The sequence below is a fragment of the Elephas maximus genome, chromosome 5 (assembly GCF_024166365.1).
Source record: "Elephas maximus indicus isolate mEleMax1 chromosome 5, mEleMax1 primary haplotype, whole genome shotgun sequence".
In the NCBI taxonomy this organism is placed as follows: domain Eukaryota; kingdom Metazoa; phylum Chordata; class Mammalia; order Proboscidea; family Elephantidae; genus Elephas; species Elephas maximus.
In genome coordinates, this window is record NC_064823.1 from 28,883,367 (window position 1) to 28,907,317 (window position 23,951).

General features: G+C 40.3%; 1 protein-coding gene and 1 pseudogene across 1 annotated transcript in view; both read right to left on the reverse strand.

Annotated features, from left to right (window-relative positions):
- Positions 1–11,492, reverse strand: part of LOC126076830 (mitotic spindle assembly checkpoint protein MAD2A-like) — a 117,865-nt pseudogene extending 106,373 nt beyond the window's left edge.
- The window catches only part of LOC126077511 (rho GTPase-activating protein 20-like), a 147,213-nt gene that overhangs the window by 52,800 nt on the left and 70,462 nt on the right, over positions 1–23,951 (reverse strand). The window lies entirely within an intron of this gene.

Here is a 23,951-nt window from a genome sequence, read left to right on the forward strand (position 1 = left end):
TCGAGCCAATTTCGACTCACAGAGGCCCTACAAGACAGAGTAGAACTACCCCAGAGGATTTCCAAGGAGAACTTACTTGGTAGATTTGAACTGCCGACCTTTTGGTGAACAGCTGAACTTTTAACCACTACGACACCAGGGTTTCCAAATGAAAACATAAAGGTGAAGAAAAAAATGTCTATGAGGATATCTTATTGTGCCAATATTTTATGGGTGGTCTATATTCTAAAAATATATGGGAGGTTAATAAACATAAGAAACTTTAAAAAAGAAACCAAACCCATTGCCATCTGGGTTCTGACTCATAGCGACTCTAGAGGGCAGGGTACAACTGCCCCACAGAGTTTCCAAGGAGCACCTGGTGGATTCAGTCTTCTGGTTAGCAGCCGTAGCTCTTAACCACTATGCCACCAGGGTTTCCATAAGAAACTTAGGTACACTCTAATAATAAAAAGAATAAACATTTGTCAAGCGTTCGACTTTAGTGAAAAGAAGATATAGAGATATGTAGATATAGAGCAGTTACGCTGTGCTGAGTCTCTTTTTACACAATTGTATGGCACAGAATTCCCATTCTTTGCATTCTTACATACTGTGGACATGTTGTCAGGAGGGATAGACCCTGGAGAAGGACACCATGCATGGCAGAGTACAGGGTCAGCGGAAAAGAGGAAGACCCTTAAGGAGGTGGATTGACACAGTGGCTGCAACAATAAGCTCAAGCATAACAACGATTGTAAAGATGGCTCAGGACTGGGCAGTGTTTCATTCTGTCATTCATAGGGTCGCTATGAGTTGGAACCGACTTGTTGGCACCTAACAGAAACAACAACATGGCATAGAAGTCACTTCCCAAGTTTTCTAATCAAAATTTACTATGGGGTGTCCTGGGCAACAAATACCTTGAAGAATTTTGTCCTTGATTTGTGCTTCAGAGAATATGGAATTAAGATAAAATAGGGAGACTTCCCATATGATTTCAGATGCTAAGGATGGAGATAACAAATGATATTGTTTTACATGTGAGCCTTAAATAAATGTCACAAAATGGAATCCTCAGAAGTAGGGAGGGGTTTTAATATTTGTGACCAAAGAAGAAACTATGATCTACTACAGGCAAATGACAACCATTGGGCTAAATCCTGCCCATCACTTGGTTTTTTTGATTGGAATACAGCCAGGCTCATTTCTTTATGTATTGTCTACATGTGCTTTTGAGATACAACGGCAAACTTGACTAGGTGCAACACAAACCAGATGCCTACATAGCCTGAACTATTTACTATCTTTATAGAAAAAGTCTGTCAACCCCTGATTTATCAGATGGCTTTCATGTTTCCCCTCCCTCATCTCCATGTATCATCCCCTGCCGACTGATATTTGGCATGGCCATGAGACTTGCTTTCATTAGCGGAATGTGGGAAAAACATCAGTGTGAAGGTTCTGAAGTCAAGCCTTAACAGTCTTACCTAGTCACTGCCCCTCTGATGGTAGAATGAGGTATGTGGAACACAACAACTTCAGCTAACCTGTAGACTTGTGAGAACAAGAGGTTATTGATACCGCATGGCTCTTTACTATGCAGCAAAAGCCACCTAATACGTGAGATTGTTATACCTTTGCTTGGACATTCCCACGAAGGCTTGTCTTCTCAGACTGAAGACACTAGGAGAAGGATCCTGGAGGCCAGGTGCAGCTCAGTCCCTTCTGGGCTCTATTTCAGACTTTGATGGGCTCAACCGGAACATGTTTTCATTCCTCTACCTATGGTAAGCAAAACTGAACCAGAGTCTAGGCCAGGTCTAGAGGCCCACCGGACTCTTGGAATCTTCATGTCTCTGTTTAAAATGGTGTAGAAACCTGTCACAAACCTTACAAGCTGTTTGCTTTAAATGTCTTCCCCTAAGGTACGCCTAAAGGGGTAGAAACAGGTTGGAACAAGCCCAGCTGGAGTCATAGACCGAAGCTGTTTTCTAATCTCGCTTTAACAATAAAGCTCGTAGCTTGACTCCTATTCAATTCCAACATGTTTATTTCTTAACTGATACATAGCCTGGTCTTTAGAACCCTACAACAGAAAACAGTGTCATGCAAATGTAAAATTGGAAAATTTAAATCTGTTAACAGTTATTAGCTGAGATGAAGTGACTGAAGTATATGTTGAACCTTTGAAAATGTGATTTCAGTTTTACATTCTTAATTCTCAAACTGAAAGACAAACAAAGCTTTCCATTGACATTGTTCTTGAATCCATCAAGCAAGGGCATTTGGGGAAAGGTCTATTTATTACATAGAGATAGAGAATCCACAGTTGCTGTCACTGAGGACTCTAAAGCTGCCCTACTTCTCAGGTTTTCAGCCTTTGATTCCTTATGCAGTTAACACTCTTCCATTAAACCTTCCCTAAACTAGCTTTTATTTTCAAAACAAGAGCTTACCTGATGCAGAATTGGTACTACAGAGTTGCAGCTATAGACCACAGGACAGAAGCTCCTATCATTAAAACTATTTTGAATGAGAAACATTAAAATTCACAGCATTAATTTCTGGAGATGTCTCTTAAAGGAAAAAGAAGTCAATGCTATACTAAATCACAAATTAAAACAAAATCATTTAATTTGCCAAATAAAGACATGAATGCCTGAAATTTTAGTGTAATCGGTAATATGTGAGCTCTTTTGGGGAAGAACCACATCTTATTTACCATTTCCATTGTTTACTACATAGGCATTCAATGCTTCTTGAAGGCTAAACAGTCCTTGCTTTCTTTAAAGATTTTCAAACATATTTCCTAAAAATACAACCAGAATTTTCATTTCTCCTTATCTATTCCAAGGTTCTATTTCTGCTTTCCTTCTCAACCTATATTTCAAATGTTAGAGGTTATGAACTATCCAAGAATTCAAAGAAATGCTTTAATTTTAAGAGTGTCCACTTTGTGTTACACTGTATGTTGTTTGGATACCTAGAGACTTTTCATTATACCTAATTCAAAATCACTTCCATTTCTGCACTATTACTTTTCTTATTCAAGAAAAGACTTGTGGATAACCCTTTCTAGCCACCTGGGCCTCATTTAGGTAGCTTCAACAGCTCCTTAGGGTATGGGCTTCCTTAACAGCATTCACTACAACCACCATCAAAGAGTAGCATCTATTTGCCAAGCACTGAGATGAAGGAATATAAAACAATGCACTTCGTTTTTAAAAAGTATGCAATTGGGTCAAAAAGATATGATTCATCAAGTGAAGTAATGAAGACAAAGAAATACATAATATATGACATGTGTGGCTACTTTATGATCCTCTGCAATATATTTTCCTTTGCCTACTAAGGTTTTAAGCTTCAGAAAGGCCAGAACGTTGTTTCATTCATCCTGATACTTTCAACATAGTATTTTTGCACATTAATAGATGCTCAACATGTAATTTTTGAATAAATGAATACAGGCTATGTGTATTCACTTAGAAGTGAAAGTTAAATGAGAACAGTGTCCAATGGACATTGTAGCTACCTAATAAATTTACTTACTACAAAAGAGATGAGATTAAGAATAGATGATAAAAGATTTCTTTGAAGTTTGCAATAAATTGACCTTGGAAAAATAGGTGAGAACTAGATAGAACACACCTGATGATAGTATTAATGCAGGCACAGGGATAAGCGAGCTGTATAAGTATATAAAGATGACGAAGCTGAGAGTAAAAAAAAGGCCGTATTAAGGATATAGTGAGAAATCTGTCACATAAGTCAAGAAGGTAAGGCTAAGAGTGTAGAAAGGCACTTTGTTGTTATTGTTAGTTGCCCTCGAGTTGATTTTACCTCATGGCAACCCATCGTGCACACAGTAGAACCGTTCCATATTTTTCAAGGCTCTGAAATTTTGAAAGCAGATTGCCAGGCCTTAGTTATCAGTTGCCTGTAGGTGAGTTTGAACCACCAAACTTTTCGTTACTAGTCCAGTGCTTAATTTTTTGCACCACCCAGGAACTCCTAAAGGTACTACAATCCAACATTTGCTAAACTGAACTAATTCCAAAAGGCATATCTCTTGTTATACAAACAATCAATGTTTATTTTAAGTCGATTATTATGAGATTAAAGTGGTATAACCAAACACAATAGATTCAAGGTACCTCAAGATTTCCTCGTCTTTGTATGCTTTGGACCTATAGCCTAGGTGACACAAAAAAATCATTTCCAATACTAAACCCATTCTAGCTACCATTTAACACCAGTATCAAAACATTTTAAGAGAAATTTAAAACACACAAATTTAACTTTATTTCACCATTGTCATTAAAAGCTTGATTTTATCAAACATAAAAGGACATTTTCAAAGAGTTCTCTATCACAGGAAATTAAACAGTAGAAACATTCAAAGCTTCATAGGTAAAGTTATATAAAGTCAAATAATTGGAAATTTTTTCAACATGGGAACTCTAGATCTGAAAAAAATGCTAGACAGACCTCAATATTTCTTGACTTATGGATTATATTAGTTATTTTCAGGATCTAAACTAAGATTCTGAATATTCAGGTTTCTTTTGCTGTAATTTACAATTAAATATCACCCTACCTATATTCTGACTCAAGCTACTTGACCAAAATGTCTGATTTAGGAACTTATTTAGCTTTATAGTTAAAGTTTTTCCAACTACTGTTGCCACCTTCAAAAGAACTGACATTAGAACACTGATTCCCTTTTGGACAACGTGCAATATGCTTTTGTGCTCATCTATTTTTATTTAGCCAAATACATTAATGGGGGATAAAGCCATCATCTCCTCAAATTCATGATGTCAACTCCTTGGAACATTAAACAGGTACAAAAAATGGATGATGCACACTTCAGTAGGGTATAATGTTGTTTCCCCACCTAAAAATTAACCAGCAAAATAAAACATACCAACTTGTAGTTGACTTCCTTTCAGGAAAACACATTTGAGAATTGCAAGTACACTACTTTTCTCAGCTCATCCCTCAGTCATTGACAGGAGTTTTGTAGGCCATCATGCTATTCACTTTGTGGATTGTAGTAGTGAATGAACGAAGACAGACTTCCTCAGAACTGATAATGAACTGTGGTCCTGATTCTTCCCATTTCTCATGTACAACCAAATCTTTATCTGTGTAAATCAGTACATCAAATGAACCTAAATTGGGGATAAAAATACATTAAAGTACACCATGTTTTCAAATGTAAAACAACCTTCCCTGTCTCTCTCACCTTTTGAACCACCCATAGCGTTCAGACAGGATAGCTTGGCCTCTAATCATTAGATAGTATCTTTTCCTCAACGAAAATAAATTTTAATACAGAAAATACTGCAATCTCCTATCATATCTTACGAAAACTATAGGACTTTTTTTTTTTTTAAACAGAAAATCATCAAAAATATTATAAGTGTATCATCACATGGGGAAAAAAAGGAATGTAATCAATGTAATCCATAGGAGAGCTAACATCTTGGTTTGTTCACTCTTATGTTTCAGTACCCAGACCACTGCCTGGCATATAATAGGCATTCAGTAAATACCTGAAAAATGAAACAATAACTAAATTTGAAGAGCAAAACACAATTTTCCTGCTAAAATCTTAACACATAGAAAATAGCAAAGGGAATTACACCAGAATGGGTATTGTAAAAGTTTTCTTTTTTTTTTCCTGCAATACCCCAATCTTTACTTTTTGCTTTACAATGCTTTTTCTCCTGTTTATATCACATGATACTGACAATTAACAAAAAACTGAATAAAGGGTGATTCTTGAACAGTAGTTTAGCCTTTTCCCCATTACAACTTTAAATGAATGAGGAGCTGTGTAAATACTCACAGGAAACTTCCAACAGCGGCAGAAATGTTACTGTAGCCGTGATCTGTCTGATCACTGAACGGATCTCATCTTGGATAGTTTTCTGAGACTTTGCTCTGGCTGCACTAGGAAGAAACCAAATCTATTCATGTATTTCAGGTTTCAACAAGTTATTTATTTAAAACTTTCTCAGTAACCAAGAGTATTTACCTGCTTAAGTGCTTCTGAAATCAAATGTGTAATGCAATAAGAAGAGTTTAAAAAAAAATGAATAAAAGTATCTTAGGACCTACAGCCTAGAAGACATAATTTTAATATCCTTATTTATTTCATTTATCCTTTCAGTCATCTATTAAGATCAGCATCATATCATTTATTATCACATGACTAGAAAATTTGCCAACCTCTTTAAGTTAGGAAAAGTTCAGCATCTCTTAAAATAACAGGAAGGATCAAAAATATTTAATCAGCAATATCATTTTGGATTTTAGAAATGCCTAAAGTCTAACTCCCAAGTGCCTCAAATAAAACGTTAAAGTTGTATGTCAAATTATTTTTATCATCTAAAAATTTCCTGAACAAACTGAAGGCTTCAGGAGCAAAGTACATTTCATTATGAGACATAACTATGGTTAAGAGTTGGCAGATAAGCATGTCCCAGACAATGCTAGACATCACCAGAGAATGATCGGCATTTCCATCCAGGAGGCTGGAGCCCTCAGTCACTTATGACGTTTAGGTCATGAACATGTCTTACCAAGTTCATGACATTGAAGGAAATAAAGCAGAGTCACATCTTTAGTTGGGGAAGAGTCTAAGAAAACCCCTTAGATATAAGTACATTCCTGAAATCCCATCTAGTGTGTCTTGTAGAGTTCTGAATACAGTACCATAAACATTAAAATTTAGAACTCGATGCTATAAACTAAGGGCATTAGCTTAGAGAATACCATCTACACAAATCCATGATGCGCTAAACTGAGCACAATTCTTTTCCACAGGAGATTGAAGATTAAATTAAACTGACAGAAACACTTTATGCAATTTACTTTACGTGAAACTAGTTCAATACATTTAGAACTCATTTCATAATGAAAACAAGTTTTTGGAAAAGGCTTATCAGAGCAAAAATCATTTCTTACTTACCTGTCATCTTTTGCAGTCTTCTCACACTCAATATCAAACTGCTAGCTTTCAAGGACCTCACTGCTTTCAATATTTGAGATGACTACCACCAGTTTCTGAGCAGAACATTTGTATAACCATTCTGTAACACATAACAGGGCATCTTTTTTGGTCCACTGCATTGCAAAGCAACTCTTACCTTCTCAGGTCTCTCGTCCTCACCTCGGCCAATTCCTACCACTGGTATTTTGTACCCCCTCCCTCCTGCTCAGAAAACTTATCACATCAATAATCCAGCTCCTCTTTTCAAATTCTCAGGATTTCTACAAAGTACAGTACTCGCTGCTGAGGATACAGTGAGCAAGAGAGATTTTCAGCCACAACCAAGGTAGGAGCGTAGGAGATGGGAATTGATTTAATCACCACACCAAGAAATGTGAAATTACAACTGCAGTGACTGCTGTGAAGGAGAAATGGTACAATGAAGAGCATTTAAACAGGAAAAACTGCCCCAATCAGGGAGGACAGGGAAGGCTTCAGCTTAGCTCTGAGGGTGAAACAGTATTAAATATGCAAAAGGAAAGGGAAGAAGGTAAAGGCCTTAAGTACTTAAGGGTGACAGCAGGTGACTATAGGACTGAAAGAAAGCCAGTACAACTGCAGGAAAGATAAACAGGAGCCAGACCATACAAGGCCAGGTGGGCCAAATGAAATTGTATCTCAAGAACCAGGGAAGTCATCACTGTGTTTGAAATAGGACGTGATATAATCAGATTTACATTTCAAAAGTATCACTTTGAAAATGGGTTACAGAGGATCTAGACATTAGTGTAGATCCCTTACTCCCTTACCAAAAGGTTGTTTAACAAAGGGTTGGCAGTTCAAATTCAGCAGCTGTTCCTTGGAAACCTATGGGGCAGTTCTAGTCTGTCCTATAGGGTCAGTATGAGTTGGAATCGATGCAACGGCAACGGGTTTGGATTTTTGGTTGTTAGACACTAATTAGTTCATTTAGTAGTTTAAGCAAGATGAGATCATTAAAGCATGTAGGAGGATATATTGGTAGAAATGGAGAAGTAGACAGATTCAAGGGATTTCATGGTGAAATTTTTCAAAACTTACTGGATTAGCTATGGGGGTAAGGAAGAGAAACAAGTCAGGAATACCTCCCAAATTTCTGGCTTGTATCGCAGGTTGGATGGTTGAGCCATTCAGTGCTAGGAAAGTGAATTGAAAGTGGAGCACTTTTGCAGAGAATCTTAAATTTAGTTTTCAATATGATGAGTCGGAAGTATCTCTGGGGTAGTTACATAGGAAAGCCATTGGGTATATAGGTTTGGAGTTAGGAGAGATTTGGGTTAGATATAAAGAGTCAACTACACAAAGTTTATCAGAACATGTCAGAGATCATCTAGAGAGATTATAAAGTGAGAGGAGGGCCTCAGATTGAGCTCTGAGGTAACCTTGAAAACTGATATAGCATATACAGGAGACAGCAAAGTTTTCCGTCAAGAAACAGAAAATCATTTAGTCATCAGTAAATATTTCAAATTATGTGGGCCTCCTAGGTGTCTGGTCTGTTTGCAAGCAGTACAAAAACAGACCACCAGCTGGACTCCTGGCATATATCAACAACTTGCCATCAAAGGTTTAGCTTTTAAAAGGAGAATGGGTGGTCATTTGAAGGGGATTTCGGGTAGGCAGCAATTTTTCTTCTTTGAAAATTGGAGACGTGATGTCATTGGGAAGAATCCCAATCAAAACAGAAATCAAAAATAGGACAAAAGTAGTGTAAAATCCCTGAGGACACTAAAAGCAACGGGATTCAAAACAGATAAACAATTTGCCTCAAAGAATAATTCCTCAATTTTAATAAAAATAAAAGAGGGAACAAGCTAAATAGGAAGTCCAGATACATCTGAGGTGGAAATTCATTTGAGTGGTCTCGAAAGAGATAATCCAATGAACCAGCGGCTCAGGCAATGCTTGCTTCTCCACCAAATTGAGATGAAGACACAGATCTATACATACAGATCTATGGAGGTTCTAGGCCAATTCACCTGGGTGTAGCCCTATGAACGGCAATAGGAGATTTAGCCCTAACGCTCTGATCCATAACTTTGGATGCAACTTTGGGAGAGGGAGGTTACTCCTAATGACATGCTTCCTGCTTGCACCTGAGACTGATATCTACTACCACACCCCCAACAGTCGCCCAATCTTGCTATTCTGATAGCACTGACCTACTAAAGCATTTAACTTCTTTGAGGCTGAGAAACTCTGTACTCCTATCTTCCTTTCCTTGTCTTTTCACCATTGCTTGAGATCCTTCCAAGCAGACCTGCACAAGTATCTAGGGATTTTACTCATGTAGATATTAATGGCAGGGAAATGTTACTACCTTATCTAGAGGATAATGTAGCTTCATAGCGGTATCAAGCTAACGAAGGTCAGACGGCCATTATCAGAACGGCATATTAAAACAGAAAAGGTAAAAAATAAAAACTAAAAAATGAAGCTACAACTGAACATGAAAAAATTCTGAAACAACAATACAAAAACAATTTTTGAATTTAAAAATTCAAAAGAAAAAGGATGGCCACTCCTAAAAGACAAACTACTATTTTGGAAGAACAAATGGGGAGAAACGTAAGTTGAAACACGAAAGGGAAACTATCAGAAATTCTAGAAGGAAAAAAATACATGGAGAACAGTACTGGTGCGACAGGTAATAAAGCAATTTCTTGAGGGAAAGAGAAAATTGAGGTTTCAGGTAAAAGAGACTCAGTCACAAGCAGATTAAAAAGAAAAATATAGGGAAAAACCTAAAAAAATGGGTGTCCTCTTACTTAGGATTTTTTTTTTTTTTTTAAGTTTAGTCCCAGAAACCCAAGTTTAGTATGCAGGTTTAATACAATTTTATTTTCCTTGATGTTTCTCTAACGCTAACTTTAAAATCTCAGCGGCTACAGAGAAAGCATCATGTTAGCAATGTACAGTAGTCGTTTTCTCAAACACTATCATAATTATGTTAAGTTCTGACTTGTACCATTTGTCCATATGAACTTTTGAATTACAGCAAAAATCATTCTAAGGGAGTTGATGGAGACATTTATCAAGCCATATCATATTCCTAACATCATAATACTCAGCCACCTCAGAATGTGGTGGAAAAGGATTTAATTTATACACTCTGTGCTTCCTCCCAATTGAAAACCACTGTATATTTCAGAAGGCAGTGTGTTTCACACTTCTATATAGGAAGCTGAAAAACGACCAAGATGACAGGCAATGTGGATACAAAAATGGCTGCAAAACTCAAAGTGCTTTCAATTATTAAATACCTTTTAGTTGATCCACCACATTATTTAGGTATTTGATGAGTTCAGGATCAGCAGTCACAAGCAAGGTGAGTCCATATTTTTGCACTCAGGTAAAGGTTTCAGATGGATATATGCCATGCTGATATAAAATGCTGTTAATGCCAAACGCGGAAAGCAAAAGAAACGTTAAAGTCATTATCATTTGTAGTTACAGAAAATAAACCATATTTAGATGTGGCTATGTATTTTTTTTTTTTATGTGGTTATGGTTTCATTAATGGTGTAAAACTGTAAATGCTGAAACACAGGTTCGCTTGTCTTACTCAAGGCAGAGTATGTCTGTACAAAGTGGCATTAAATGTCCATAAAATCTTGCTTCTGGGTAAAAGAAAGCAATATATGCGTTCACGTGGCAATAAAGGACAAATTAAACGCCAAAATGCATTAACCCACCACTGCCACATTTCGCCTCATTGTAATCCAAGACTAAATTCAGATTACATGGTTATAAAACACAAAACAGGCTTGGACCGACTGGTCAGCTGCTCCAGACAAGCTTCTCCTCTTTTTCCTCCTTTTCTCCCCTCATATCCTGCCAGGCTCTGGTAGAAGTCGCGTACACAGCTGGCCTGGTCCGGGACAATGCTATCCAAACAAAGTCTCATGAACTGTGCCCTGCCTCAGAACCAACGCCGGGCAGGGGCTGGGTCAAAACACACACTGGGTCTCCGCTCAGTCGTACCAGGTCTCAGGGGGCTGCGGAGTCCGACCAAAGAGCCGCTCCAGGTGAAGCCGCTGCACCGCGAAGCGGCCCCCGCAGCGCCCAGCCCTCTCCTCCACCATTAGCAACGCGTCCGGGGCTAGGCGCCGGCATCCGCCTCTCCGCCGATTCCTCGGGGCCGGCAGACCGCGCGGGGCCGCGAGGGCTCGGATTCAGGGCCGCTCCGGCCCATCCCGGCTCCCCGCCTCCGAGGCCGAGCCGGGGGCCTACGGGACGGCCTGGGCTTGGTTCTCCCCAACCTTGGCCCGCACCAAGAGGACTTAGAGAAGAACTCGGCCACGATTTCGGCGCTTTCGCGGAGGGTAACACCCTGCTCCTGGGTGAGCTGCAACGCCATGGCTCGGACCACAGACGAAGGCGCGGCTTACACCGGGCAAACACCGACTGCCGCGGATCCCGCAGCGCTTCCCCGCCACTCGTTTCAAACGTTACGCCGCAGCCCGCCGTCTTGCCCTTCGCGCAGGCGCGATGAATCGCCTGGTCCCGCCCACGCAGCGGCGCCCTGGCCTTTCTCTCCGCCCTCCCTCCCTCGCCTTGTCCAGAGCTGGCTAAATGCGCAGGCGCGGTCCGGAGACCTGGCCTTGTTACTGGGGTTTCAGTTATGTGTGTGGGTTTTTGCTCCGTGGCTGATAGATTCTCCTCGTGATCGACTCGATGGGGCAGGGTGGAGAAGATGGGCAATTCCTATTTTTACGTCCGCTTACTACGCCTATGGACTGAGCGAGCAAGGAGCACAATTTTGAGTTTAAAGGTATTTTCAAACTAATGTAAACTGCCTACCAGCTGCACCTAAAGTGGCACCATAGATCTTCATACTTGTTCATGTTGCCCAGTAGCAGATGCATGGTGGAAATTTATCCAGAAGCAAGTGCACGCCGAGCAGCCAAGCCACTGCCTTCTAGAGCCTGGTGCCCATGTTGTTAGGGTGCCTTCCAGGTGGTTCAGACTCATAGTGACCCTGTGCATGACAGAAGGAAACACTGGCAGATCTTGTGCTATCCCCACGATTGTTCCTATATTTGAGGCCATTATTGAAGCCACTGTGTCAATCCATCTTGTTAGGGTTCTTCCTCTTCTTCCCTAACCCTGTACTTTACTAATTCCAATATCCTTCTCCAGGGACTGGTCCCTCCTGACAGCATGTCCAAAATCCTTAAGACAAGTCTCACCATCCTCGTTTGGAAGGGGCACTCTGGATATGTTCTTCCAAGACAGATTTGTTCATACTTTTCGTAGTCAGTGGTATATTCAATATTCTTCACCAACACTTTAACTTGAATGCAGCAATTCTTGGGTCTTCCTTAGTCATTGTACAGTTTTCGTATGCATTTTAGGCTATTGAAAATAGTATGGCTTGGGTCAGCTGCACCTTGGTCTTTGCAACGTTTCCTGAATAAACAACGCTTGGAAGGCCAGCATAGCAGGGGTGGGGGTTTGGGGACTATGATTTCAGGGGACATCTAAGTCAATTGGCATAATAAAATCTGTTAAGAAAACATTCAGCATCCCACTTTGGAGAGTGGTGTCTGGCGTCTGAAATGCTAGCAAGCAGCCATCCAAGATGCAACAGTTGGTCTCAACTCACCTGGAATAAAGGAGAATGAAGACAACCAAAGACATAAGGTAATTATGAGCCCAAGGGCCAGAAAGGGCCTGAGAAAGCAGAGACTGCATCAGCCTGAGACCAGAAGGACTAGATGGTACCCAGCTACAACTGATGACTGCCTTGACAGGGAACACAACAGAGAACTTCTTAGGGAGCAGCAGAGCAGGGGGATGCAGACCCCAAATTCTTATAGAAAGACCAGACTGAATGGTCTGACTGGCACGAGAAGGACCCCAGAGGTCATGATCCCCAGACCTTCTGTTACCCCAGGATAGGAACCTTTCCCAAAGCCAACTCTTTAGTTAGGGTTTGGACTGGACTATGGGATAGAAAATGATACTGGTGATGAGTGAGCATCTTGAATCAAGTAGACACATGAGACTATGTGGGTGGTTCCTGTCTGGAGGGTAGATGAGGGGGCAGAGGGTATGAGAAGCTGGGGGAATGGACAGGAAACAGACAGTGGAGGGAGGGAGTGTGCTGCCTAATTAGAGGGAGAACAACTAGGAGTATATAGCAAGGTGTATAAGTTTTTGTATGAGAGACTGACTTGGTTGGTAAACTCTCACTGAAAGCACAATAAAAAAAAAAAAGTGGTATCTTAGCTTTTTAACACTTTAAAGAGATCTTTTGCAGCAGATTTGCCCAATACAGTACAGCATTTATTTCTCGATCGCTAAATCTGCTATCAAGTTTTTTTCCCCAAAGAAATTGGATTAGGAATTGAAAGAATGAACCCAAATCCACTTTTGTCTTCCATGTCCATATCCGTCTTGAGCTCAGGGCCCCATGAAAAGCAGCGGAGCAGAGCCTGGGGTGGCAGGGGCTGTGTCTCACTGGGCAAAATGTGCTTGGTTCACCCTCCCATCCTTTGGTGGTTTGTCAGAACTAAGGTCACATCACCAAAAAGACCCTTCAACGCTGAAGGTGAATTTGACTCACAAATTCAATAGTTAGGGTGGGAGCCCTGGTGGTACAGTGGTTCAGAGCTCTGCTGCTAACCAAAAGGTCAGCAACTCAAATACACAGGCTGCTCCTTGGAGAAATCCTATGGGATAGTTCTGGTTTGTCCTGCAGGGTCGCTATGAGTTGGAATCCACCTCATGGCAACAGTTTTCTTTATGTTACAGTGAGGAGTGTTAAGGAGACATCGGACATTTTAAGTTTGTCATTAAGAAGGAAATTATTTGTAAAATGAAGTCTGAAAGACTATCCAGCAGACATGCTATGTTCTTTAATTATGTGAGAAATGCCTGAGTGTGTGTATTAGATTTTTTATCGATACATAACAAATGAGCATAATTTCAATGGCTTAAAACAACACCCATTTATTATCTCAGTTTCCTCACTCAGAAGGCGTGGCGTAGCTGCTTTCTCTGCTTAGAGTCTCACAAGGCTGAAATCAAGGTGTCTGCTGATTAGGTTTCATCTGACATATGGAGTTCTCTTCCACATTTTCTGGTTGTTGGCAGAATTAATTTCCCTTCCCTTGTACAACTGAGGTCCCTCTTGTCTTGCTAATTGTTTGCTGGAGGCCACCCTTCCATAGGCCTTCTCACTTCCAAGTTCTGTGACTTCAGGAAAGTCCTGGAGTTTTAAGGACTCAAGTCAGATCAGGGCTGGCTTTTAGATCAGATCCATTCACATAATCTCCCTTTTGACCTAATCTTGAAAGTGATAAAAACCCCTTTAAAGTGATATCCCCTCAGAATCACAGCTTCTGCCCCAGTGCTGTCAGTGTAGGGATTGTTTCTACAGGGTGTGCTCTTGTGGGAGAGAAGGGCAGGAATTTTGGGAGCCTTTCACACAGTGAAATAGCGTATTTCAATCAGTTTGAAGAGCAAACTACGAGTAGAATGGATAATAGGCTGAGTTCACCCAGTAAAATCTTACATCATTTAGTCTCTTTTGAGTTTTTTAATCACCAGTTTTGATGTGAAGAACAGTGATGTCAGGGGAAGTGAGTAAGAGGCAAGGAAGCTGGATGTCCTTCACCCCTTCCACTGGGAGCTCCGTTTACAAAACCTGACTCCTAGCCACCCTATAGGACTGAGTAGAACTGCCCCATAGAGTTTCCAAGGAGCACCTGGTAGATTCAAACTGCCGACATTTTGGTTAGCAGTGGTTAGCACTTAACCACTAGGCAACCAGGGTTCCCAGGGAGTTCAGTTGGGGCCTGCATTCTCACATCATGATGGTAAGGCTTGGTGCCCACCTTTCCCCATAGAAAAATTGCCTGTTTCGAAGGAACTAACTTTATGTTAAAACTCAGCACCTCAGGAAAGACTTCTTTGTGTTTCATGATAGTATGATTTTTAAATTATCAGAAAATACAAATAATTGTTAGTGTAACTTGGAGATTCTAGAAATTAACAGAATTTTCAGGCATTAACCACAGGGTCACTATGAGTTGGAATTGACTCGAAGGCAGTGGGTTTGGCTTTTGTTTGTTTGTTTGTTTCCGTGCCTGGAGGAAGTGTTTATTGAATATTTTCTTTGTACTCTAGGAGAAGATAGAAGTAAAAAATAACGCATAGAAGCGATAGTCTACCTTTTGAGAAGTTTGTAGTCTTGTTTTATTTAAATATACATGCAAGAAATAAAACAAAGAACAACGGAATTTTTGCCACTTAGGCTTTTTCAGCCTTCTGCCTACCTCCACAGCCTCCTTTCAGATTACTTTCCTAACCTCTCTGCTTCATTATTCTTTCAGAATAAGGGCTTTTCATCATGTCTAGAAATTTCTTTTTGATGGTCAGATTCCTAATTATACTCACACCCCTTCTTAATGTAAATGTTACTATTAGAAAAACTTTCTTTGACTCCTCAGACTGTATGAAGTCCTCTCTTATGTATTCTCATAGCATCTTATATTACTTGCTTCATCAGGATTTGTGTTATATATTCCCTATTTTTGTGTAGGATCCATGGTGGCATTTAGTGGGTGCTCCACGAATATGTGCTGCATAGATGAATGTCTGAATATTTGCCTCATGGTAGCTTCATGGTAGAACCTAATACATTTCCTAGTGGGAGAGTATGTTGGGTGGATGAGGTTATGTCACTTTTAGCGAGCTTTGAATGCTCATCTGAGTTGATTGAGCTGGAGGCACCAGAGATTTCTAGGGTCTTAGTGGTGGCAGAATTCTCACCTTCCATACAGGAGACACAGGTTCAATTCCTGGTCAGTGCACCTCACGTGTAGACACCACCATCTGTCAGCGGAGGCTTGTGTGTTGCTGTGATGCTGAACAGGTTTCAGTAGCGCTTTCCAGACCAAGACAGACCAGGAAGAAAGGCCTTTGCTCTGTGGTGCCCGGGGTTGCCATGAGTTAGAGGCTGACTGGATTGCCACCAAGCAAGTGAGACCAGGAAAGCGACATTGTTTCAAGTCCAGTTCAATAATGTTGGTAGAAAGGATTGTGCACAGGACAGCCTAGAATGGTTGTTCTCAAAATTAAGTAGAAGAATCCCGTGGGTGTCTTGCTAAATATGCAAATTCCTGGCTTATATTCCCTTCTCGTCCAGTTTGATTCAGTCCAGTAGACTAGCCACTAGCCACATGTGGCTCTTGAGCACTTGAAATGTGCTTGTCTGAACTGGGATGTGCTCCTAGTGTAAAATACATCCATAACATTTCAAAGACATACAGAAAAAAGAATATAAAGGATCATGTATTCCTATGTTTTTTAATGGATTATATATATTGGTGGCGTAGTAGTTGAGTGCTAAGGTTGTTAGCCAAAAGATCGGCAATTCGAATCCACCAGGTGCTCCTTGGAAACTCTGTGGGGCAGTTCTACTGTGTCCTATAGGGTCACTATTAGTCGGATTCGACTTGATGGCACTGGGTTTGTTTGGTTTGTATGTATATTGAAATGAATCTCTGACATAAATTCGATTAAATAAAATGTGTTATTAAAATTAATCTGTTTTCCTTTAAATCTTTAACGTGACTTCAGGGACATTTAAAATTATACATGCCACTCGTGTTATCTTTCTGCTGAACAGTGGTATTCTACAGGATGGAGCTTAGGAGGTAGCATGTTTAACCAGCATCCCAACTGATGCAAATTCTCAGAGCACTCTTTGAAAAGCAATAGACTATGATGGCTATTTTCATAATGCAGGGCTAGGAAGTTGAGCATCTCGACTAGGTGGATGCCAGAAAGGCTAAATAAGAAGTGATATATCAGAGAAAGGCATTTTGAAACAAGAGTTGATGACAGATATGAATGCAAAATGAAATAGTAATGCAGATAAACCCAAGGTGCCGAGTGTGCAATAGGAGATAGTATTGGTCAAAGCATGAGCAAGTTAGAAAGAGCTGCCCAGACTCTGAGCCCGTACTACTTCTAAGCCATCACCCCAGTAACAGGATGGTAGAGGTTTGGGAGGTGCTTCTTCTCCATTAACTTTTGGATGCTCAGTTTGGCCTTGACCCCAACTTAACCAAAGCGTGCAGACTTATCTTTACAGAATGTTTTTAAAAAATTGTTTTCAGTTACTTGAGTTTACTTTTATTCAGTTCAGTAAAATTTTTCCAATGAGTGTTGTTGAGGGTGGTCGCTATTTGGACAGGGTGATGTATAAATTAAGATTTTTTTTTCTGAAGAAAATTCAAACACAACATATAACAAAACGAACTCATATTCATAAAAAAAGATAACTACAAAAAAGTGTGTCATAAATAGGCCTATTTTCATATTAAAGAAAAAAAAACCTACTGGCATTGAGTAGGTTCTGACTCGTAGCAACCCTAAAGGACAGAGTAGAACTGTCCCATAGGATTTCCAAGGCTGTAATCTTTACAGAAGCTGACAACCACATCTTTCTCCTGCAGGGTGGCTGGTGGGTTCAAACTGCCGATTTTTTGGTTAGCACCCAAACAATATTCCATATTAAAAAAAAAAAAAAAAAAACTCCATACCCCTTGCAGTCGAGTGGATTCTGACTCATAGTGACCTTGTAAGACAGAGTAGAACTGCCCCGCAGGGTTTCCACCGAGCGCCTGGTGGATTCCACCTGCCGACTTTTCTTGTTAGCAGCCATAGCTCTTAATCACCACGCCACCAGCGTGTGCATATTCTGTGAAAGAGTGTTAAAAACATAGATATACTCATAAAAATTTGGAAAAAATCAACTGGAATTTAAAAAAAAAAAAAAACCTTAATTAATGACCTTGTTGAACTATCTTATAGATGAGAAAACCAAGGTTCAGGAAGGATATATAGTTTGTCTAAGGTGTTCACCATCTAGTCAGTGAAAGACAGAATAGTAGGATCGAGGGTCCTAACTTCGTCTCCTTTTTAGATTGGGTATATTTGAAACCATGCTACATGATGCTCTTGTTTTTTTTAAAGATTACGTTGAAAAAAAAAAAAACTGATTTTATGTTCGTACAAAAATAGTTCCTAGAGCCGAAAGATGGCACTGTTGACATGTGAAATAATGCCTTTAAAAAGATTCAGTCAAGGTGTCTCTGTTTTAAAAAAAAAAAAAAAATCCAGGTAAAAAGTTGTTTCATTTAAACCTTTTAAAACAGGGCTATGCAAAGTAAGTCCTGTGAGCCAACTCTGCTGGCCTCTTTGGCTCACAAGATAAGAATTTTTTTTTTTTTTTTTAAGGGTTGCAAAACAAACAAACAAAAAAACCCTGAAGAACATCAACAGAGATCTATATGGCCTGCAAAGCATAATTTGTGTTTCATCTGGCTCTTTTCAAAAAAGTTTGCCACGCCTGATCTAAAACACTTGTAATGAAGGAAAAATGAACTTAGTAGTTTCAAAGGTATTCATATATATGGAATACTTCAGAATGGATTGTTGAATGACAGTATAGAGCTGTTATCCTTCTTTTGAAGGTCCTGGTGGTACAGGAGCCCTGGTGGCCCAGTGGTTGAGTGCTAGGCTGTTCACCAAAAGGCTGGTGGTTTGAGCATAGGAGCTGCTCTATGGGAGGAGGATGTGGCGATCTGCTTCCGTAGAGATTACTACTGTTATCACAAATCACGGGTTCAAGTCGCCTGTGGCGAGGTTAATATTGAGACAGGAAGAGGTAAGCAGTAAGAGAGGGCTTTATTGAATACCGGTATTCAAGAGACGGGGAGGTTAAGTTTTTTTCAAATTTTGTCTATCTAAAGGGTTGATAGGAGGGTTTTATATGGGGAAGATCAGGGTTACCTAATGTTTTGAGCACATCGTCTACAGATGGTCTTATACATCACAAAACAACTAAAAAAAAAAAAAAAAAACTTAAACTAAAGATATGTATGTCAGACATCTGGGCTCTAATCAGTATATTTGTAACAGGCTGAAAAACCTCACAAAAGAATCTCTCGGCTAGTGGAACTGTTTTGTCAAGTCTACTGTAGCTGAGATGGGGAGTAAGTTTTGTTTGTTTTTTTTTCTTTTTTACTGTAGCTGAGATAGGGAGTAAGAAAGTTGTAGATTAAAAATGTCAGACAGCCTTCTTGTTGGTTTGTAGACTGAAGGCCATTTCTCAAGAGAAGAAAAAAGAAAGGAGAGACCAAGGCCACAGGAGCTAAGATAGCTCTGTACCCCTTTGTAAGAGACCAATGTAGCTGGTTTAATAAAAAAATGTTTAGGAATTACTTAGAGCATCATGTCATGTCATCTCAAGGTCTCAATCATCCATTTTGAATAGGGGAGAATATGTTGTAAGGTATTAGGGTGTTTGTTATGTTTAAGAGTGGAACAGGCTGTTCAGCTATATGTTGAACAGAGCCTGTTCCATTTTCTAAGGACTAGAGTTTTTTTTTTTTTTTTTTAGAGATTAATCCCCCCACGTGTCTGTCAGTTAGTTGTACTGTGGGGGCTTGTGTGTTGCTGTGATGCTGGAAGCTATGCCACCGGTATTGAGATACCAGCAGGGTCACCCATGGAGGATAGGTTTCAGCTGAGCTTCTAGACTGGGAAGAAGGACCCGGCAGTCTACTTCTGAAAAGCATTAGCCAGTGAAAACCTTATGAATAGCAGTGGAACATTGTCTAATATAGTGCTGGAAGATGAGCCCCCCAGGTTGGAAGGCACTCAAAAGATGAATGGGGAAGAGCTGCCTCCTCCAAGTAGAGTCGACCTTAATGACATGGATGGTGGAAAGCTTTCAGGACCTTCATTTGCTGATGTGGCACGACTCAAAATGAGAAGAAACAGCTGCAAAGATCCATTAATACTCAGAACATGGAATGTATGAAGTATGATTCTAGGAAAATTGGAAATCATCAAAAATGAAATGGACGCATTAACATCGATATCCTAGGCATTAGTGAGCTGAAACGGACTGGTATTGGCCATTTTGAATTGGACAATCATATAGTCTACTACGTTGGGAATGACAACTCAAAGAGGAATGGTGTTGCATTCATCGTCAAAAAGAACGTTTCAAGATCTATCCTGAAGTACAACGCTGTCAGTGATAGGATAATATCCATACGCCTACAAGGAAGACCAGTTAATATGACTGTTATTCAAATTTATGCAGCAACCACTAGGACCAAAGATGAAGAAATAGAAGATTTTTATCAGCTGCTACAGTTTGAAATTGATCGAACATGCAATCAAGATGCATTGATAATTACTGGTAGTTGGAATGCAAAAGTTGAAAACAAAGAAGAAGGATCAGTAGTTGGAAAATATGTCCCTGGTGATAGAAAAGATGCTGGAGATCAAATGATAGAATTTTGCCAGAGCAACGACTTCTTCATTGCAAAAAGCTTCTTTCAACAACATAAGCGGTGACTGTACACATGGACCTCGCCAGATGGAACACACAGAAACCAAATTGACTACATCTGTGGAAAGAGACGATGGAAAAGCTCAATACCATCAGTCAGAACAAGGCCAGGGGCCGACTGTGGAACAGAACATCAATTGATCACATGCAAGTTCAAGCTGAAACTGAAGAAAATCAGAGCAAGTTCATGAGAGCCAAAATATGACCTTGGGTATATCCCACCTGAATTTAGGGACCATCTGAAGAACAGATTTGATGCACCGAACACTAGTGACCAAAGACCAGATGATTTGTGGAATGACATCAAGGACATCATCCATGAAGAAAGCAAGAGGTCACTGGAAAGACAGGAAAGAAAGAAAAGACCAAGATGGATGTCAGAGGAGTCTCTGAAACGTCCTCTTGAGCGTCGAGCAGCTAAAGCAAAAGAAAGAATTGATGAAGTAAAAGAACTGAAAAGAATATTTCAAAGGGCCTCTTAAGAAGACAAAGTAAAGTATTATAATGACATGTGCAAAAAGCTGGAGATGGAAAACCAAAAGGGAACAACACGCTCGGCGTTTCTCAACCTGAAAGAACTAAAGAAAAAATTCAAACCTCGAGATGCAATAGTGAAGGATTCCATGGGGAAAATATTAAACAACACAGGAAGCATCAAAAGAAAATGAAATGATTACACAAAGTCATTATACCAAAAAGAATTAGTCGATATTCAGCCATTTCAAGAGGTGGCATATGATCAGGAACCGATGGTACTGAAGGAAGAAGTCCAAGCTGCTCTGAAGGCATTGGCGAAACACAAGGCTCCAGGAATTGATGGAATATCAATTGAGATGTTTCAACAAACAGATGCAGCACTGGAGGTGCTCACTCATGTAGGCCAAGAAATATGAAAGACAGTTTCCTGACCGACTGACTGGAAGATATCCATATTTATGCCTATTCCCAAGAAAGGTGATCCAACCGAATGTGGAAATTATAGAACAATATCATTAATATCACATGCAAGCAAAATTTTGCTGAAGATCATTCCAAAAAGGCTGCTGCAGTATATCCACAGGGAACTGCCAGAAATTCAGGCCGGTTACAGAAGAGTACGTGGAACCAGGAATATCATTGCTGATGTCAGATGGATCCTGGCTGAAAGCAGAGAATACCAGAAGGGTGTTCACCTGTGTTTTATTGACTATGCAAAGGCATTCGACTGTGTGGATCATAACAAACTATGGATAACACTGGGAAAAATGGGAATTCCAGAACACTGAATTTTGCTCGTGAGGAACCCTTACATAGATCAAGAGGCAGTTGTTTGGACAGAACAAGGGGATACTGATTGGTTTCAAGTCAGGAAAGGTGTGCGTCAGGATTGTAGTCTTTCACCATACCCATTTAATCTGTATGCTGAATAAATAATCTGAGAAGGTGGACTATATGAAGAAGAACGGGGCATCGGGATTGGAGGAAGACTCATTAACAACCTGCGTTATGCAGATGACACAACCTTGCTTGCTGAAAGTGAAAGAGGATTTGAAGCACTTACTAATGAAAGTCAGTGACCACAGCCTTCAGTATGGATTACACCTCAACATAAAGAAAACGAAAAATCCTCACAATTGGACCAATGAGCAAAATCATGATAAATGGAGAAAAGATGGAAGTTGTCAAGGATTTCATTTTACTTGGATCCACAATCCACAACCATAGAAGAAGAAGTCGAGAAATCAAAAGACTCATTGCTTCGGGTAAATCTGCTGCAAAGGACCTCTTCAAAGTGTTGAAGAGCAAAGATGTCACCCTGAAGACTAAGGTACGCCTGAACCAAGCCATGGTATTTTCAATCACATCATATGCATGTGAAAGCTGGGCAATGAATAAGGAAGACTGAAGAAGAGTTGACGCCTTTGAATTGTGTTGTTGGCGAAGAATATTGAATATACCGTGGACTACCAAAAGAACGAACAAATCTGTCTCGGAAGACGTGCGGCCAGAATGCTCCTTAGATGCAAGGATGGTGAGACTGCGTCTTACACACTTTGGACATGTTGTCAGGAGGGATCAGTCCCTGGAGAAGGACATCATGCTTGGCAGAGTACAGGGTCAGCGGAAAGAGGAAGACCCTCAATGAGGTGGATTGACACAGTGGCTGCAACAATGAGCTCAAGCATAACAATGATTGTAAGGATGGCGCAGGACCAGGCAGTGTTTTGTTCTGTTGTTCATAGGGTCGCTGTGAGTTGGAACTGTCTCAGTGGCACCTAACAACAACAACAACATCTCACATATTTAAATAGAAACTCTCCTTAATCTTCCTTCTTCTGGCGCCTTTGGAATTTTCTGCCACCTTTATAATGATATTCCTTGCAAAAGTTTTCTTTCCCATCGTCTCCACTTTTTCGACTCCATTATCTTCTGATCCAGCTCCAGTAAGATTTGTCCCACCTCTCCACTCAATCCAATCTTGTCAAAGATCTCTACAATGCCAAACCCAATGGTCCATTTTCAGTCCTCATCTAACTTATATTCATAGGAGCTCTTGACACATTTAACCACTTTTTCATTCTTGAATCACTTTTTTCACTTGATCGCCAGAAAAACAGACTCAGTTTTCTTCCTTTCTCCATGGATATTCTGTTCCAGTCTCCCTTGAGTCTTTCTCATTCCAATATTTGGAATGCTCCAAGATGCTCCCCTTCTCTACTTACTCCCTGTCTTAGTCATCTAGTGCTGCTATAACAGAGGTACACCAAGTGGATGGCTTTAAAAAGAGAAATTTATTTCTTCACACTAAAATAGGCTAAAAGTCCAAAATCAGGGCATCGGCTCCAAGGGAAGGCTTTCCCTCTCTGCTGGCTCTGGAGGAAAGTCCTTTTCCTCAATCTTCCCCCAGTCGAGCAGATTCTCAGGCACGGGGACCCCGGGTCCAAAGGACGTGCTTTGCTCCCGGTGCTGCTTTCTTGCTGGTACGAGGTCCCCAACTCTCTGCTTGCTTCAGTATCCTTTTATCTCTTCAGAGATAAAAGGTGATGCAGGCCACACCACAGAGAAACTGCCTTTATGTTGGTTTAGGGGTGTGGCCTGAGCAAGGGTGTTACATCCCAGCCTAATTGTCTTTAACATAAATTTAAAATGACAAAATGGAGGACAAACATACAATACTGGGAATCATGGCTTAACCAAGTTAATACACACATGTTTGGGGGGTCATAATTCAATCCATGACATTCTCTTCCTCCAAAAACCAAATTTAATCTATTGCCTTCTAGTCAATTCTAACTCATAGCAACTCTATAGGACAGACTAGAACTGCCCCATAGGGTTTCCAAGGAAAGGCTGGTGGATTCAAACTGCCAACCATTTGGATAGCAGCTGAGCTTTTAACCGCTGTGCCACCAGGGCTCCACTCCCTTCTTAGGTGGCTTAAAAAAAAGCAAACCCACTGCCGTCGAGTTGATTCTGACTCATAGTGACCGTATAGGACAGAGTAGAACTGCCCCGTAGAGTTTCCAAGGACTACCTGGTGGATTCAAACAGCCGACCTCTTGGTTA